Raw genomic sequence first — 16,101 nt, forward strand, 5'->3', positions numbered from 1 at the left:
GAGCAGAGCCGTGTTAGAACAGAACCAGACATTGGTAGAAAGGGGAACTACAAGTGACTCAGGATCAAGTCTCCCCCGTCTCCTGCTGTCCGAGGGGTGTCCCTGCTCTGCTGTTGTCCTTGTCAATATTTTGTTTCTGTAATTTGTTCTGTGAGGCGATGTTAATGGAGCCAGAGGGCAGGATTCTGATAAAGTCATCAATAAACGTGTATGGATCAGAACCTGAGAAATTGCTCATACACCGAGTGTAGCTACCCAGTGCGATCTGTCTCGCTCGCCTGTGCATCATGGGGGATGTTGCAGGGGCCACTGACCTTTGAGGATGTGGCTGTGAACTTCACCCAGGAGGAATGGACTCTGCTGGATCCTGCTCAGGAGAATCTATCTCTACAGGGATGTGATGTTGGAAACAGTCAGAAACCTGACTGCTGTAGGTAAAGAGGACACCATTCCTTCCTCCTTCCCTTCATCATTTAAAGGAAATGTGTCATATTAGCAATGGTGTTCAGTGATTTAGCATACAGAGAGAATACTTTGGATAAATCAGCAGGGCCTTGTGTACCATGAAAACAGAATTCAATAACTCTTCCAAGTATGGTAATTTCTGCTGTTTTCTCTGGTCTACATTTTAGGAATACAGTGGGAAGGTCAGCACATTGAAGATCAGTACAGAAATCCTGGAACAAACCTCAGGTACTTTGAACTCATTAGGGGAAATAGTTCCCACTAGTGTGAAATAGAGTAAGTCATGAATATATATTTTTATTAAAATCATAGATCTCATGGTTTATCAAGATATCATTGAAGTTAGATTCAACCTATGGATTCAAATGATTCATCTGCTCAAATTTTTTAGTATCTGGGACTGTAGAGATATATTGTCATGAAATTAAAAAAAAACACAAGTAATAATAAGTCCTGCTTCAAATATACTTGTCCTTCCAACAATTTTTTAATAAATATAGCCTTAATTTTTTACATATATGCTATGTCAGTTTTGGTCACTGTCAAGAGTCCCCACATCTGAATTCTAGTGTTTTGATACTAGCTGCAATCAAACACTTTACAGAGCCCACGAAATTTCAAGAGCCTTCCTTTTTCCCAACAGAGTTAACAGCACGAGTGTAGTTCATGCTAATGAATATAAGATTTTAAGAACTAAGACACTAACCAAAAGCACCGTGGAAGGAAAGGATTATTTCATCTTGTACTTGCTGGGCACAGTGTATCACTGCGGGAGTCATGGCAAGAGCTTGAGTTGGGGACTTAGGCCGAGGCCATGAAGGAACGCTGCCTACTGGCTTGCCCTCCATGGCTCGTTCAGCCTTCCTCCTTATGTAACTGGGACCACCTGTCTGGAGTAACCGTATATAGCGAGCTGGGCCTTCCTGATCATTAATCCAGAAAATACCAGATAGACATGCCCGCAGGCCAGTCTGATGAAGGCAGTCAGTTCTCAGCTGAGGTTCCTTTCCCACGTGACTAGTTTGTGTCTAGTTGATAAAAAAAAGAAAGAAAACAGCTGATTAACACAGTAATAATGTCTCTCTCTCTCTCTCTCTCTCTCTCTCTCTCTTTTTACAGAAGTCTTGTGGCAGAGAGATTTTCAGAAAGAAAAGAATATGATTGGCATGAAGGAAGCCAGATTCCAGATCTCAGTCTGAGCGGGGAAGCTGAAGGGCAAGGCTGTGAGTGCACTGTGTGTGGGGAAGTCTTGATTGCTCATGAATCTCTTCACAGGTACATGGGCATTCACACTGAGCACAAACCCTGTGAGCATCAAGAAGACGGCGACAAGACACAGGGAGCCAAGCAACGTGAAGTCAAAAGGATTCGAACTAGGGAGACCCAGTACACATGTAAAAGATGGGGAGCATTGCTCACTTCTTCTGAAAGCTTTCAAAGACATGTGAGAACATACAGTGGACACGGACTTTATAAATCTAAGGAGTGTGGAGAAGCCTTTACATCTCCCAGTTCACTTCAGACCCAGGAAGAAGTGCACACTCAAGATAAAACCCGTCACCCTGGGGCTGGAGAGATGGCTCAGCGGTTAAGAGCGCTGGCTGTTCTTCCAGAGGTTTTGAGTTCAATTCCCAGCACCCACATGGTGGCTCACAACCATCTGTAATGAGATCTGGCGCCCACTTCTGTGTACATAATAAATAAATAAATCTTTAAAAAAAAAAAAAACCAGTTACCCTGGTCAGGCTGAAAGAACTTCTGGAGCTTTCCAAATCCAAGACAGTGTTCATCCTGAAGGTAGACGCTACAAATGTAAGGAATGTGGGAAAGGCTTTAATGGTTCAAGTTCTTTGCGAAGACATTTAGTGACTCACACCAAAGAAAGACCTTTTAAGTGCAAAACATGTGGGAAAGGCTTTGGGAGTTTAAGTTCTCTTCGAATCCACGTAAAAATCCACACCAGAGAGCATGTACTTCGGGAATGTGAGGGATGTGGGAAGGCCTTCCTCTCGCTCTCTATGTTTCAACGGCACATGATAACTCACCCTGGAAATGGGCCTTATAAGTGTAAGGAGTGCGGAAAATCCTTTATTAGTCAGGTTTCATTTCAGATACATGAAAAACTGCACAGTTCAGAAAACCCTATGAATGTAAACAATGTGGTAAAACCTTTAGTAGTCCAAATTCCCTTCAAAGACATGAAAGAACCCACACTGGAGAGACCCTATGAATGTAAGGAGTGTGGGAAATCTTTCAGTTGTCCCAGTTCCTTTCAAAGGCATGGAAAACTCACACTGGAGAGAAACCCTTTGAATGTCAGAGTGTGGTAAAACCTTCACCTGTTCGACGTACCTTCAGATGCATGTCAAGATCCGCAGTGGAGAGAAACCTTATGGATGTAGACTGTGAGGGAAAGCGTTCACTAGCTCCAGTTCCATCCGTGAACACAAGAGGACCCACACCGGGGAGAAACCGTTCCCCTACCAGGAGGGTGGGAGAGCCTTCGGCTGCCCCAGTGCTTTCCAGAGACAAAATTATCCACACCGGAGAAAAGCCGTATGAGTGCACAAAGTGTGGCAAAGCCTTTAATCGCTCTAGTTCCTTCCAAAGGCACCAGAGAACTCACACTGGAGAGAAACCTTATGGATGTGAGGAGTGTGGGAAAGTCTTTATGAGTTTCAGTTCCATTCGAATACATAAAAGAACTCACACTGGAGAGAAACCTTATGGATGTGCAGAGTGTGGGAAAGCGTTCAGCTGTTCCAGTACCTGGAACATGAAAGGACCCACAGTGGAGAAAAACCCTATCAATGCGCACAGCATGGGAAAGCCTTTAGTCGCTTCAGGAACGATCAGTCACACTTGAGGTCTCACAAGGAAAAACTTCACTAGTGTAACATTGTGATAATTTCCTTCACAAGCGTGACAGCACACATATCTATGTTAGGGACTTCAGACAGTCTTTCATTATACACCTTTGTAGCACCCCTGAGACTGTGCAGTGGGGGATAATCCACATAAATACTGAGAGAAGCAATGCCATTTGACTTCAGTCGGAAGCCATGAAAAGACACGTCTGGAGAGAACATAAACAGTGGAATATGAGCAGTCAGCCCCAGGAGCCTCAGGTCCAAAGAAACATGTCAGAGTGAACAGCAGGGGGGAGAAGAGCCTTGTAGAACGCTTGTCTATCAAGAGTAATCTATCACTGCCTAAAACACTTGGGTACAATCAGGACAGCCATGCATGGTGGCACACGCCTTTAATCCCAGTACTTGGGAGGCAGAGGCCAGCAGATATCTGTGAGTTTGAGGACAGCTTGGTGTACATAGTAAATTGTAAGCCAGACAAGGCTAATAGATACTGCTGAAAAACTACTACTACTACTACTAATAATAATAAATAAATAAGATTTAGAAACTAGTACATATTAGATCAAAAAATTTAAAATGTTATAAATAGAAACAAATTTAAGACTTGTTTTTATTTATGTACTGTTATGTGCTTTATTTATTCTGCAATGAAATATGAGACGATATATGCCACTTGTGTGTAGGTGCCTGTAGGGACCAGAAGAGGGGTCGGATTCTGTGAAGCTGGAGTTACAGGTGGTTGTGAGGCCTGAGAGCTGAACTTGAGTCCTGCAAGAGCAGGACACAGTCTTAACTGCTGAGTGAGATTATTCGTCACTTTGAGGCTGAAAGTGGTGACGTATGCTTTTAATCTCAGTACTCAGGATGCAGAGACAGGATTGCCATGGGTTCGAGGACATTCCAGGTTATGTAGTGAGAATCAAATAATAATGATGATGATGATGATGATGATGATGATGACGACAACAACAACAACAATAGAAGCCAAACCAAGCAAACGGATTAAGAAACAAAACCCAAATCAAAAACAGCCTGTGAGTTTGCTGTCCATTCTGATAATCTGAGTTATTTTCCTGGACTCACCTGGTAACAAGAGAGAACTCTCGACCTTCATGTGCAAACCATAGCATGCATGGACATGCACACGAATGTAATAAAGAACAAAAAAGCAACAGAAAACAAGCCAATTTTTAAAATTAATTTCTTTTGTAGAAACAGAGTCTCACTAAGTAGCCCTGGGTGACTTGGAATAGCCTCAAACTCAGAGATCCCCTGCCTCTGCCTCCCAAGTGCTGGCATTAAAGGCCTGTGCCACCACACCCAGCCATGCCAATTATTTTTAAAGTCATGTGAAAATTTCTAATTTAGAGAAAACTTACAAATTAAAGCAGTACGAAAAGTCTAGTGCAATGAGTACATCTTGTCCTATGACATATGTATCTTGAGGGAAATCTACAAACGCACGAACCAGGAGCTGAGAGGTGGCTCTGTGCTTCTTGGCCCCCGAGGCTCTTACAGAAGACCCAGGTTTGCTTCCCAGCACCCACTTAGTGGCTCACAAACATCGGGAACTCTAATTCCAGGATAGCTGATGCCCTCTTTTGACTCGTGTGGGTATCAGCTGCGTATGTGGTACACATACATGTATGCTGGCAGGCATTCTTATACACAAAACCTTTACAAATTAATAAAAAACAATATAAAAGGTACAAACTGATTTTCTCTCTTAGTGACTCATTATTTGTGATCTCTATATTATGGATTTTTCATTTTTCATTTCCAAAGAGTCAACAGTAAGAAATTGAAAGGGTATATATTTCCATTTTTAACGTAAACATTTTGCAATGAAGAATTATCAGCTATTTTTAAAATGAAGAAAACCAACCAGAATTAACATAATATGGTTAAATCCCAAATACATCTTACAGTTTTCCTTCACATCCCCTCTGGCCTTCCACAACTTACCATGTACCTTCAGGTCAGGCCCTTCCCTATGTTTGCTCTTTTGGTTCAGCCAGACATAGACAAATTCCTTTTTCCCTTTCCTACCACCATTCCAGTCTTTTGCCTTCTCTTGCTTTTCAGACAACATGCAAATTTCCATCAGAGTCCTTTTTCTTGTGGTTTCCTCCCAGCTGTTTAGAACATTGCATAGGTATAACACTTCAAACAGGAATAAAAGCATATAGATATGTATGCAGATATCATAACAAAAACCTATTTTTGCATTAATATATAAAAACCTGTATCAATGTGAAACATTTGAGATTAGCAGCAGTTTTTCTTACCTTAATCAACAATAATTTGTAATCAATTCTCCTAAATGATGACAAGTATTTGTAACCCAATGAACCCAAATGATCAAAATCCATGTATTTTTTTCTTTTCCTGTGGAGGTAAAAGCATAATTTTTCCAAAACATAATGCATTTTTGGCTTTTACTCTAAAGTCAAAGCTTTTCAGAATATGCAGGCTGGTAATTCAACATTTTTTCAAGCAGTATCAGGACACAGAAGGGTTAAAGTGGGTTAAAATTGGAAGTTGCTGGCCAGCAGAAGAGACCTTAACATTGCCACAGTGAAGAACTTGGCTTCGGAAGGAAGGGAGTCACAGAGTATGTCCTTGGCTGCCAGTGTTCCAGAAAAAAATTTTTTGTTAACTCCTCTGACTAAAATGAACAATTAACTCCAGATTCTCTTTTTGGTGTTTGTTCAGCTTGTCAATTGTAGGATTAAACTCCCTGCCACCATTCCACAGATTCCACCTCTGCCCGTCCTGCTCGGAGAATGCATACCCTCGCCCTCTGAGGGCCGCTGGCTGGATGCCGGACAGCCCCGAGTTTATTTCACAGCCAGCTTATACACAGTCTTGAAGGACAGAGGTAGAACAATGCACAGCGCAGGCATTCAGCCACCATCTATCCTGCCTTGTGTCAAGGAGCAGGCAGTTTCATTTTCTCTCTCAGTGTACCTCTGGCTGTCAGCTGCAGCCTGCATCTAGCTAGATAGTATGTCCCTTCCCATGGGCTAATTAGGACTTTCTTACAGCCCTGGAGCAAGCAAGCTTGAACTCTATTGACTCAGAATAGACTTCAGGTTCAAACTGGGACACTGAGTCAGTTGTGGGCTCCCATACTGCACATAGGAGAAATGAGACTGGCAATAGCAGGAGCCCCAGATCCTCCACACACTAACGCCACACAAGCATCTACCGTCTCCTAATGACCCTAAGGTCATCGTCACAGTTGGGGACAGCAGACTTTGCAGTCTTCCTTTGCTTGATAAAGAGAGCGGGCCGGAGGGACGGACAGAGGGACACACACAGAGGGACAGAACTCGGGAGCTCTCACCACCTGGGCTTCTACTCAAGTCGGAGCCTGGAAGCAAAGACAGCTTTATTCACTTAAGAGCTTGGCAAAATTGGACAGAGGTCTCCCAGAAATGCACCCCCACTTTCAAAGGGGAAATCACTTCAGGGGGTTCCATCAGGGTACTGGATGGAAGATTCCTGCCTCGAGGTGAGGCGACCATTCTTTCCCCAAAGTTTTTGACGTGTTGACTCTGGCTCCCTTAGGGTTCACCTTAAATAAGGGGACAGGCATGGTTGTAAAGAACCCCAGACCTCATTCCCAAATAGATGGTGCCCCATTGTAGTGTAGGAGGGGCCCAACACAGCAGAGCTCCCACCTCAGAGGTCAAGGGTTACCATAATTCCCAGATGTCCTCGTTAAGGTTACTATTGCTGGGACAAAACACCATGACCAAAAGCAACCTGAAGAGGAAAGGGTTAATTTGGCTTTCATACCCAGAGTTACAGTTCAATGAGGGAAGCCAAGGCAGGCTCTCAAGCAGGGCAGGAACCTGGAGTCAGGAGCTGATGCAGAGGCCATGGAGGAGAGCTGCTTACTGGCTTGCTCCCCATGGCTCACTCAGCCTGTTCTCCATTGAAGCTCCCTTCTTGAAGATGACTCTAGCTTGTGTCAAATTGACATAAAAGGAACCAGCACATCAGGATTCTTTGAATCTCTACTGTTTATAGATACAGATGATTAAAGGGAAACTAATCTGAGATAAGATTCTGCTTTCGTGGTTATCTTGGCAGAAGTATGAACAACAAAGCCCTACACTGGGTACAGTAACTCCTTTTCCTATAGTGTATAGTTTTTCTCTCTCTCCTATCTACCCTCTCTTGCTTACTGTTTAAACACACACACACACACACACACACACGCACGCACGCACGCACACACACACACACACACATACACACACTACTATTGAGCTACTTTTCTAGCTAGCATTAAGAAGAAATGTCTGATTGGTAATTTCTAAAAGAATTCTTTTTTTTTTTTTGGTTTTTCGAGACAGGGTTTCTCTGTGTAGTTTTGCGCCTTTCCTGGAACTCACTTGGTAGCCCAGGCTGGCCTTGAACTCACAGAGATCTGCCTGCCTCTGCCTCCCAAGTGCTGGGATTAAAGGCGTGAGCCACCACCGCCCGGCTCTAAAAGAATTCTTTAGGGAACTGAAATGTTCCTTATAAATAAGGCTTTCCAAACAAATTAATTTTGTTCACTGTTAAAAGAGAAATAAGAAAAGGTTACAGAAGGTTTAGGTGTGTTTAAGAAATTGAAATTTGACATTTGAAATCAGCCGGGGCCACATGAAACCCTGTCTAAATCAGCCAGCCAGCCAGCCAATCAATCCAACCAAAGCCCAAACAATACAAAAATGACAGTAATCCCAGGGTCCTAAGGAAAGAAATAATTGAGGAGGAACACAAGAGACTATTCTGGAGATGATAAAAAGACTAAATATTTAAATACATAAGTAAATCAGAATAATTATAGAATTCTGACTTGTTTTAAAGCGGTGTACACAGATCTGTATTCTTGGTGCTCAGAGGTAGAGACAGGTATGGTGAGTCCATGACCTGTGTGGGCTGTAGTTAGAGTTCCAGGCTAGGTTGTGTTGTTGTGCCCCGATCGTGACCCCCAGAGAGACCACCAAAGACGAGCATGCCAGAATGCAAAAGCAAGGTTTAATTCTGGATATCCAAGCCTAGGCAGGGACTTCGTCCAATACATCCAACACAGTGGAGGGTGGAGGAAGCGCCCACCTGTCTGCAAGCTCAGCTTTTAAAGGGAGAAATCACAAGGTTACATTTATTTAGGGGTGCTAGTATGGATACAATTCTGATTGGCTTGCTTCTAGGGACTTCTAGAAATTACTTCTAAGGGAGTGGTTGCCCGCCACCATTTCTCATTGGCTGCCCTCAGGTGGGGGCATTTCTGTGGTCAGTTACCCTGGAAACCAGGGAGAGGACATTCCATAGTCCAGCAGGCATTACCTCGTGACTATCTTGTGACTGTACTTTTATACTTCCTGGTTTCTGGAATCTGAACTGACTAGTTTCAGTAACTAATGGCCTATTCCCAAAAGGAGAAATCTTAGGCCTTAGTTTTAGGGTGAAAGCATTTTGGTCTCACAGTGTTACATAATAAGTCCTGTGTAAAAAAGAAAAGAAAAATATAAATGAATGGATAAAACAAATACAGTATCTACACAGGATGGATTTTAATATTTTGGAGCATTTATTATTATCTTAATCTTTTTATTCAACTTGAAATCCGTTGATTTGGATATGAATTTTGATGTTACATTTGGGGATTCTAATTTTTTTGAACTTTTTTTTTTTTAGCCAAAATGTCTACACCTTCAAAGCCTTATCACAGGTAGGACTACACAGTCCCTCTCAGATCCTAGCTCATTAATATATTGGGCTCAGCCAGGAACAAAATTCGTAGTACAGACTATATTGTGTAAATGATAGAAATCAGTTGATGTAGACACCGGGGAGGGGTCTTACACAGTGGCAAACCTCTTCTTCTTAAGTGAATCACTTGAAAGTGCATCCACACAGGTGATCCTTGTGAACTTTGAACAGAGTGGACGCTGGAGTCCCAGGACAGGGGTCCTGATTCAATTAGATGGTCTTAAGTCTTCATCAGAAATGTGTCTGCTATGTGTGTTTGACCATTGCATCTCGTCGATTTCTGGTTTGGGAATGTTACGGATGATGGGTTCACAGCACACCCCCACGGTTGGGCATGTTTGATCATGCCCGGCGGACCTGGACACTTCCGCCTAGCCAGTTCCAGGTCAAAATAGCCATTTCTAGGTCAAGGTGTCTCACGTGACCAGGACCCCGTGACTTTGCGTGGTTGTGTAAGAGTGCACAACGCAACCATGTGATCTGTGCATGCGTGGAGTAGTTACGTCGACCTGTGTAGGCACGTGCGCCACCCAACCTTTATAAGCTGGCCCCATATTCCCAGCTCTCTTCTCTCTCCTTCTCCTCCTCCTCCTCCTCCTCCTCCTCCTTCTTCTTCTTTTCACACGTGTTTCTCCCACAGGCCTGAGCACTCGTCTGTCTCTTTCCTCTTAATAAAACTCTTATTAGCAGATTTTGTCATGTTTCGTGACATTTCCTCGCAGGGTAAGAGCGCTGCTAAATAACTAACAATTCCCAGATTGTGGGGACCCCCAAAAGACCACCATGGAGACCGAATCCCACATGTAAAAGCAAAGAGCCTTTATTCTCTTCAAGCTCCGAGCTTGGTCTGTCTGTCCACCGCAGTGGTGAGAACAGAGAGCCCTAAGCTCAGGTGGGGCAGAGTTTTTATCATAGCAGAGGTTGGGGTGAGGGATTTCCAGGGTTCAGGACCCTGATTGGCTGACATTTGTCTAGGGGTATCTGTAAAACAAAAATAGGTTGGGCGGTGGTGGCTTGCATGCCTTTAATCCCAGCACTCAGGAGGCAGAGGCAGGTGGATCTCTGTGAGTTTGAGGCCAGCCTGGGCTACAGAGTAAGTTCCAGGAAAGGTGCAAAGCTACACAGAAAAACCCTGTCTCGAAAAACAAAAACGAACAAACAAACAAACAAAAAGCAATAAAACAAAAACAGGTGTGTGCTAGACTCAGGGACATCTGGCCACCTTATCTAATGGTTGGAATGTTTGGGATGTCAGGTACTTCCTCACCCCTGGGTAGATCCCTGGGTGGGGTCAGCTGATGGCTTTTCCTGGATCTCGGTGTTGCCTGCCAGTAAGCCTGTCACAGAAGCTGTGTCTAGGCCCCTAAGCCTGTCATGGCTGCTGTGTGGTCAAGCTGTTTTGGGGCCCCTCCACAGGAAAATTGGTTTTTCTAGCCAATATCAATAAATTCAAGGCATACTCCCATGTTTTGATGCATTCTCAGATGGTCACAGACTACATTCTCATCTTTGTTAGTGTGTATGGGGGCCCCAGGACAGCTTGACCACACAGCTGCCATGACAGGCTTAGAGGCCCAGACACAGCTTCTGTGACAGACTCACTGGCAGGCAACACCCAGATCCAGGAAAAGCCATAAGCAGACCCCACACAGGGAGGGCCTGCACTGGGTCAGGAACTGCTCCCAAAAGAAAAAGACAGTCCATGTCCCAACCCTAGCGACCAGGCTAGAAGAAGAAAGCGACTGGGGGGGGGGGCTCAGTACTCCTCCCTGAGCCCAGGGTAACCCTAAAGGTGGAGGGGAAACCAGTTCAGTTATCGGTAGACATGGGAGCCAAGAGTTCAGTCCTCCTCATCCCTGCTGGACCCCTATCCTCGAAGCAAACCTGGGTGTAGGGAGCCATGGGAACCCAGTCATCTTCATGGACTACTTCATGTGGACTTAGGCGTGGGGAAAGTAACCCATTCCTTCCTGGGGATACCAGAATGCCTCTATTCTCTGCTGGGGAGAGACCTCCTGTCTAAAATGAGAAGAGCCCAGATTCAATTCTCAGAAGAGGGCGCTCGGCGAATGGACCAAAAAGGGAGGCCGATACAAGTATTCCCGACAACCAACCTGGTCGAGAATATAGGCTCCACCTAGAACCCGAGGCTCCCAGGAAAGAAATTCAAACATGGCTCCAAAAATGCCCCCTGGCATGGACAGAGATGGGGAAGGGGACTCTCGAAACATAGACCCCCAGTCCATGAGAAATAAAATCAGACGCTGACCCAGTCAAAGTCCGCCAACGCCCCAGGTCACTAGAAGCAAAGAAAGAAATAACTCCCCATATAAGGAGGCTTATGAGCTTTGGAGTCCTAGGGCCGATTCAGTCAGCCTGGAACACTGCCCTATTACCAGTCAAGAAACCCTACTCAGGGGACTACAGACCCGTCCAGGTCTTACCGGCGGTGAACAAGAGAGTGGTGGATGTACACCCCACCGTGACTAATCATGTACCCTGTTGAGCTCACTGCCCCAGACCGGCAATGGTACTCTGGTTTGGACTTGAAAGACGCCTTCTTTAGCCTCCCTTTGGCCCCCCCAAAGCAAACCGTACTTCGCCTTTGAATGGCACCACCCAGAGATCCGGCTCAGCGGACAGCTGACATGGACCAGACTCCCCCAAGGGTTCCAAAACTCCCCAACCATATTTGATGAAGCTCTTCATGAAGACCTGGGTGAGTACTGCACCCCAAATCCCGAATCAGTCTGTAACAATATGTAGATGACTTGTTGATTGCTGCTGCCGACAGAGCAGCCTGCCTGAAAGGGACTGAAAACCTGCTTCTGACCCTACGACGCCTAGGGTACGGAGCTTCGGCTAAGAATGCCCAAATCTGCAAGAAACAGGTCAGGTATCTAGGGTATGTCCTTAAGGGGGGTCAAAGATGGCTGTCGGACACCCGGAAGGAGACAGTCTTGAAAATACCTGCTCCTACAACACCCAGACAGATGAGAGAGTTTTTAGGGATGGCGGGATTCTGTCTCCTCTGGATTCCTGGGTTTGCCGAGTTGGCCAAGCCCCTATAAGAGATTACTAAAAACACAACGATTTGTCTGGACAGAGAGGGAACAAAGGGCATTTGAGGAACTGAAATGGAAACTCCTGGAGGCCCCAGCCCTTGGCCTACCAGACATCAACAAACCCTTCCATCTTTATGTGGATGAGAGTAGGGGCATTGCCCAAGGGGTCCTCACCCAGACCTTGGGACCATGGAAAAGACTGGTGCCATATCTGTCAAAGAGGTTGGACCCAGTGGCTGCAGGGTGGTCTCCATGCCTAAGAATCATTGCGGCCGTAGCTCTGTTAGTCAAAGATGCGGACAAGCTGACTCTTGATCAAAAGGTGATTATTGCTAGCCCGCACGCCCTGGAAGGAGTCCCTAAGCAGCCCCCGGATCCGTAGATCAGCAATGCGAGGCTTACTCACTGCCAGGCTCTCCTTCTTAACCCAGCCAGACTAACTTATCAAGTTCCAACAGCTCTCAACCCGGCTACCCTACTGCCTAACCCAGACCTAGGAGCTCCGCTCCATGACTGCGCCAAGATCCTGGCCCAGGCACACTGCATATGCCCAGATCTGCTAGATGTCCGCTGCCAGACGCGGAAGAAACTTGGTTCACAGACAAAGGTATGAGCGGCGGTAACCACCAGTGTAGTATGGGCCACCGTACTGCCACCAGGGACTTCGGCGCGCAAAGGGCCAAACTGATAGCCCTGACTGACGCCCTCCAGCTCGGGAGGGACCAGGAGTTGAATACCTACCCTGACAGTAGATTTGTGCTTGCCACTGGGCATATCCATGGGGCTATATACATGGAAAGGTGTCTATTGATTGCAGAAGAAGAGGCCATTAAAAACAAGCCGGGCCGGGCGGTGGTGGCGCACGCCTTTAATCCCAGCACTCGGGAGGCAGAGGCAGGCGGATCTCTGTGAGTTCGAGGTCAGCCTGGTCTCCAAAGCGAGTTCCAGGAAAGGCGCAAAGCTACACAGAGAAACCCTGTCTCGAAAAACAAAACAAAACAAAACAAAAACAAGCTGGAAATTCTAGAACTGCTGAAAGCCCTCTGGGCCCCTAAGAAACTGGCAGTTGTTCACCGCCCAGGGCCCCAGAAAGGTGAGGGGCCAATTCAGCGAGGAAATAACTTGACAGATCAGGTGGCTGTGACAACCACTACAGCCCCTGTGTTTGTGGACCCTAAAGCCCGTGACCTTCCCTCTCAACCCTGTTACACGGACAAGGATGAGGCATGGGCAAAATCCCTACCCATGGCCCACCTAGTAGGGGGATGGTGGCAGACAGCTGATGACAAGATCATCCTGCCCCAAGAACTGGGACGAACAATGCTCTGAAAAATATATTGAGCATCCCACATGGCAATCAGGAGGATGCAAGATCTCCTCAGACACTCTGCAGTAAAAATTAAAGAAGGCAACCAGATTACAGAGGACATTGTGGCCAGTTGTTACACTTGCTGCCTGACTAATACCAGCACGCACCCCCCCCCCCCGGGAGTCGCCTCGGGGCACCCGGCCAGGTACATTCTGGGAAGTGGATTTCACTGAGATCAAAACAGGAGAGTTTGGCTATAAATATCTGTTAGTCTTCATAGACATTTTTCAGGATGGACTGAAGCGTACCCCACTAAACACAAAACTGCAAACGTGGTGTCTAAGAAGATACTGGAAGAAATCCTGCCCAGGTTTGGCTTTCCAGTTATGATAGGATCAGGTAATGGTCCAGCCTTCATTTCCCAGGTAAGTCAGGGAATAGCCACCGCAGTGGGAACAGAGTGGACATTATGCATATAGACCCCAGAGCTCAGGATAAGTGGAAAGGATGAACTGGACCCTAAAAGAGACTTTAACTAGATTGTCCTTGGAGACTGGCTGAGGCTGGGTGACCCTCTTCCCCTTTGCCCTTTTCCAGGTTTGGAATTCCCCTTACCAAATGGGATTAACACCCTTCGAAATCTTGTATGGATATTCCCCTTCCATTATACCTAGGCTTCACACTGATTTAGTGGCACAGTTGGAGGACCAGGACCTCTTGGATGCACTCCAGGGGCTCTGCCAGGCCCAAGCTCCAGGCTATTTACCAGGCAGCTTTTCCCCTACTTCCCACAGGTTCAAACCGGGAGACTGGGCCCTTGTTCAGAGGCACCAAGTCCCTGGAGCCCAGGTGGAAAGGACCTTACATGGCTATTCTGATCATCCCAACAGCCCTAAAAGTGGATGGAATCACAGCTTGGGTTCACTACTCAATCGCGCGATTGGCTGACCCCTTCGTGCTCCCTGAGGAGTACCAAGGTGAGACTTGGGAGGCTGCACAACGTCTCTCCAACCTGCTGAAGCTCAAGCTACTGTCAGGAGAAATGATCAGCTTTTACCTGATTTTTCTACTCTGCCCAGTACCACCGCGGGGATCAGCCCACCTGACAATCCTCACACCCCTTGGAACCAAGCCTGGCTCATCATCACTGAGACAGGCAAAACTTTGTCTGTGGCCCCTCAGGATACCTGGTTCCCTAATCTATATGTAGATCTTTGTGATCTGGGGGGACCAGACTGGGGACCCCCCTCAGATATGGAAGAGAGACTCCCAAATGGCCAGGTATTCCTAACCAGCCGAGGATGTGGGGTGCCCGGAGGGGAAGCCAAAGCAAGAACCCTGGAATTTTATGTCTGCCCTGGCCACTCCATGACCAGAAAACTGAGCCACATTGTGAAACCTCAGTAACCCACCTCCTCTATTCCCTACAGACAAAGAGAAGCTTAAACCAGGATTCCTAAGTGTAGATAAGAACTTAGACCCCTTTTCCCCAGGTGGCTGTATCTGCTACAGGGACTTAAAAAAAAACACAGTCAGGATATTCGACCAAAAGACTAAAAAAGGGAGGTGGGTTGTGGAAAATGAATTATATGGTCTGTGCCTTTAAGAACTAGCCTCACAAAGAAAGGGGAGGCTCCTTCCAACCTCCCTGCTGCGTGTGAGAGCTTTGGAATGAGCCTCCCTGCTGAGGCTTGTAAACTTAGAATACACCTTGCTTTTGCATTCTGTACCTAAAGTCTCCAGTGGCTTCTTTGGGGACTCTATCTGGGCATAACACAGGCCAGTTTGGGCTATAGAGATCCTGTTTCAAAACCAAATGGGATGGGAATATGGTGACACACGCCTTTAATCTCAGCACTGGAGATAAAAAAAAACTCAGACACAGTTCCCCCAGAAACCCAAAAGAGCTGAGGAAAGAGATATCTTAAAAATGAGCCAGTTCCCCCTTCCTGGAGAGGGTGAAGTCAGGTGTTTTTAAAAGAACAAAGCCAGGATGTCTGATGGTAACCGATTAACCACGAGATGCCCCTCTCTAGGATAACATGACCAGACCCCAGAGATGAGTTGTAAAACTCCTGACAGGACAAACAGATAAGGTAAAATAAGATAAAGTCCAGGCCCGGGAAAAACTGGACCAATTGAGGATGGACCCGTACTAACCCCCTCCCCTCTAAGAAATTTTATGGGTTTTGCCTATAAAAACTAACTTCCCCAAGAAAGAGTAACTCCTCCCTGCCTCACTGCACTGAGGCCAGTGAATGCTTGAGATGAGTTCCCTGTCGGCAACTTGTAACAGATAAACCTTGCTTTTGCATTCTGGCATGCTCGTCCTTGGTGGTCTCTCTGGGGGTCACAATCTGGGCACAACAACATGTGCAGGAGGGCGACGTCTACTGTGCTAGCTGGGGATGTGAATTCACTGGATGGATATCCTGGACTCCTCCAACAAAGGGGGACTTGATCACGGTACAGCAGGTAGGAGATACAACCAGCCTGGGGGTTGGGTTTTTAGGGAATCAGCCTTTGGAAACTGTTATGACATAAAACACCATCCCACTTACGCTGGAGCCAGACCTGGCGGGTGCTGCAACCCCCTAATTATCCAATTCACAGAGGC

The 16,101-nt window shown here is 46.2% G+C and overlaps 1 long non-coding RNA gene and 1 pseudogene across 2 annotated transcripts; both read left to right on the plus strand.

The window, feature by feature from the left end:
- The first annotated feature begins 2,171 nt into the window (after positions 1–2,171).
- On the plus strand, positions 2,172–10,603 carry LOC143274198 (uncharacterized; annotated as a pseudogene). The gene is made up of 2 exons (XR_013052645.1): positions 2,172–10,108; positions 10,302–10,603. The product of XR_013052645.1 is annotated as an uncharacterized LOC143274198 (transcript).
- Positions 10,604–10,740: 137 nt separating this feature from the next.
- On the plus strand, positions 10,741–15,803 carry LOC143274199 (uncharacterized). The gene is made up of 2 exons (XR_013052646.1): positions 10,741–13,909; positions 14,279–15,803. It is a non-coding gene; the product is annotated as an uncharacterized LOC143274199 (long non-coding RNA).
- Positions 15,804–16,101: the final 298 nt, after the last annotated feature.

This window comes from Peromyscus maniculatus, chromosome 7 (genome assembly GCF_049852395.1).
Source record: "Peromyscus maniculatus bairdii isolate BWxNUB_F1_BW_parent chromosome 7, HU_Pman_BW_mat_3.1, whole genome shotgun sequence".
Classification (NCBI taxonomy): domain Eukaryota; kingdom Metazoa; phylum Chordata; class Mammalia; order Rodentia; family Cricetidae; genus Peromyscus; species Peromyscus maniculatus.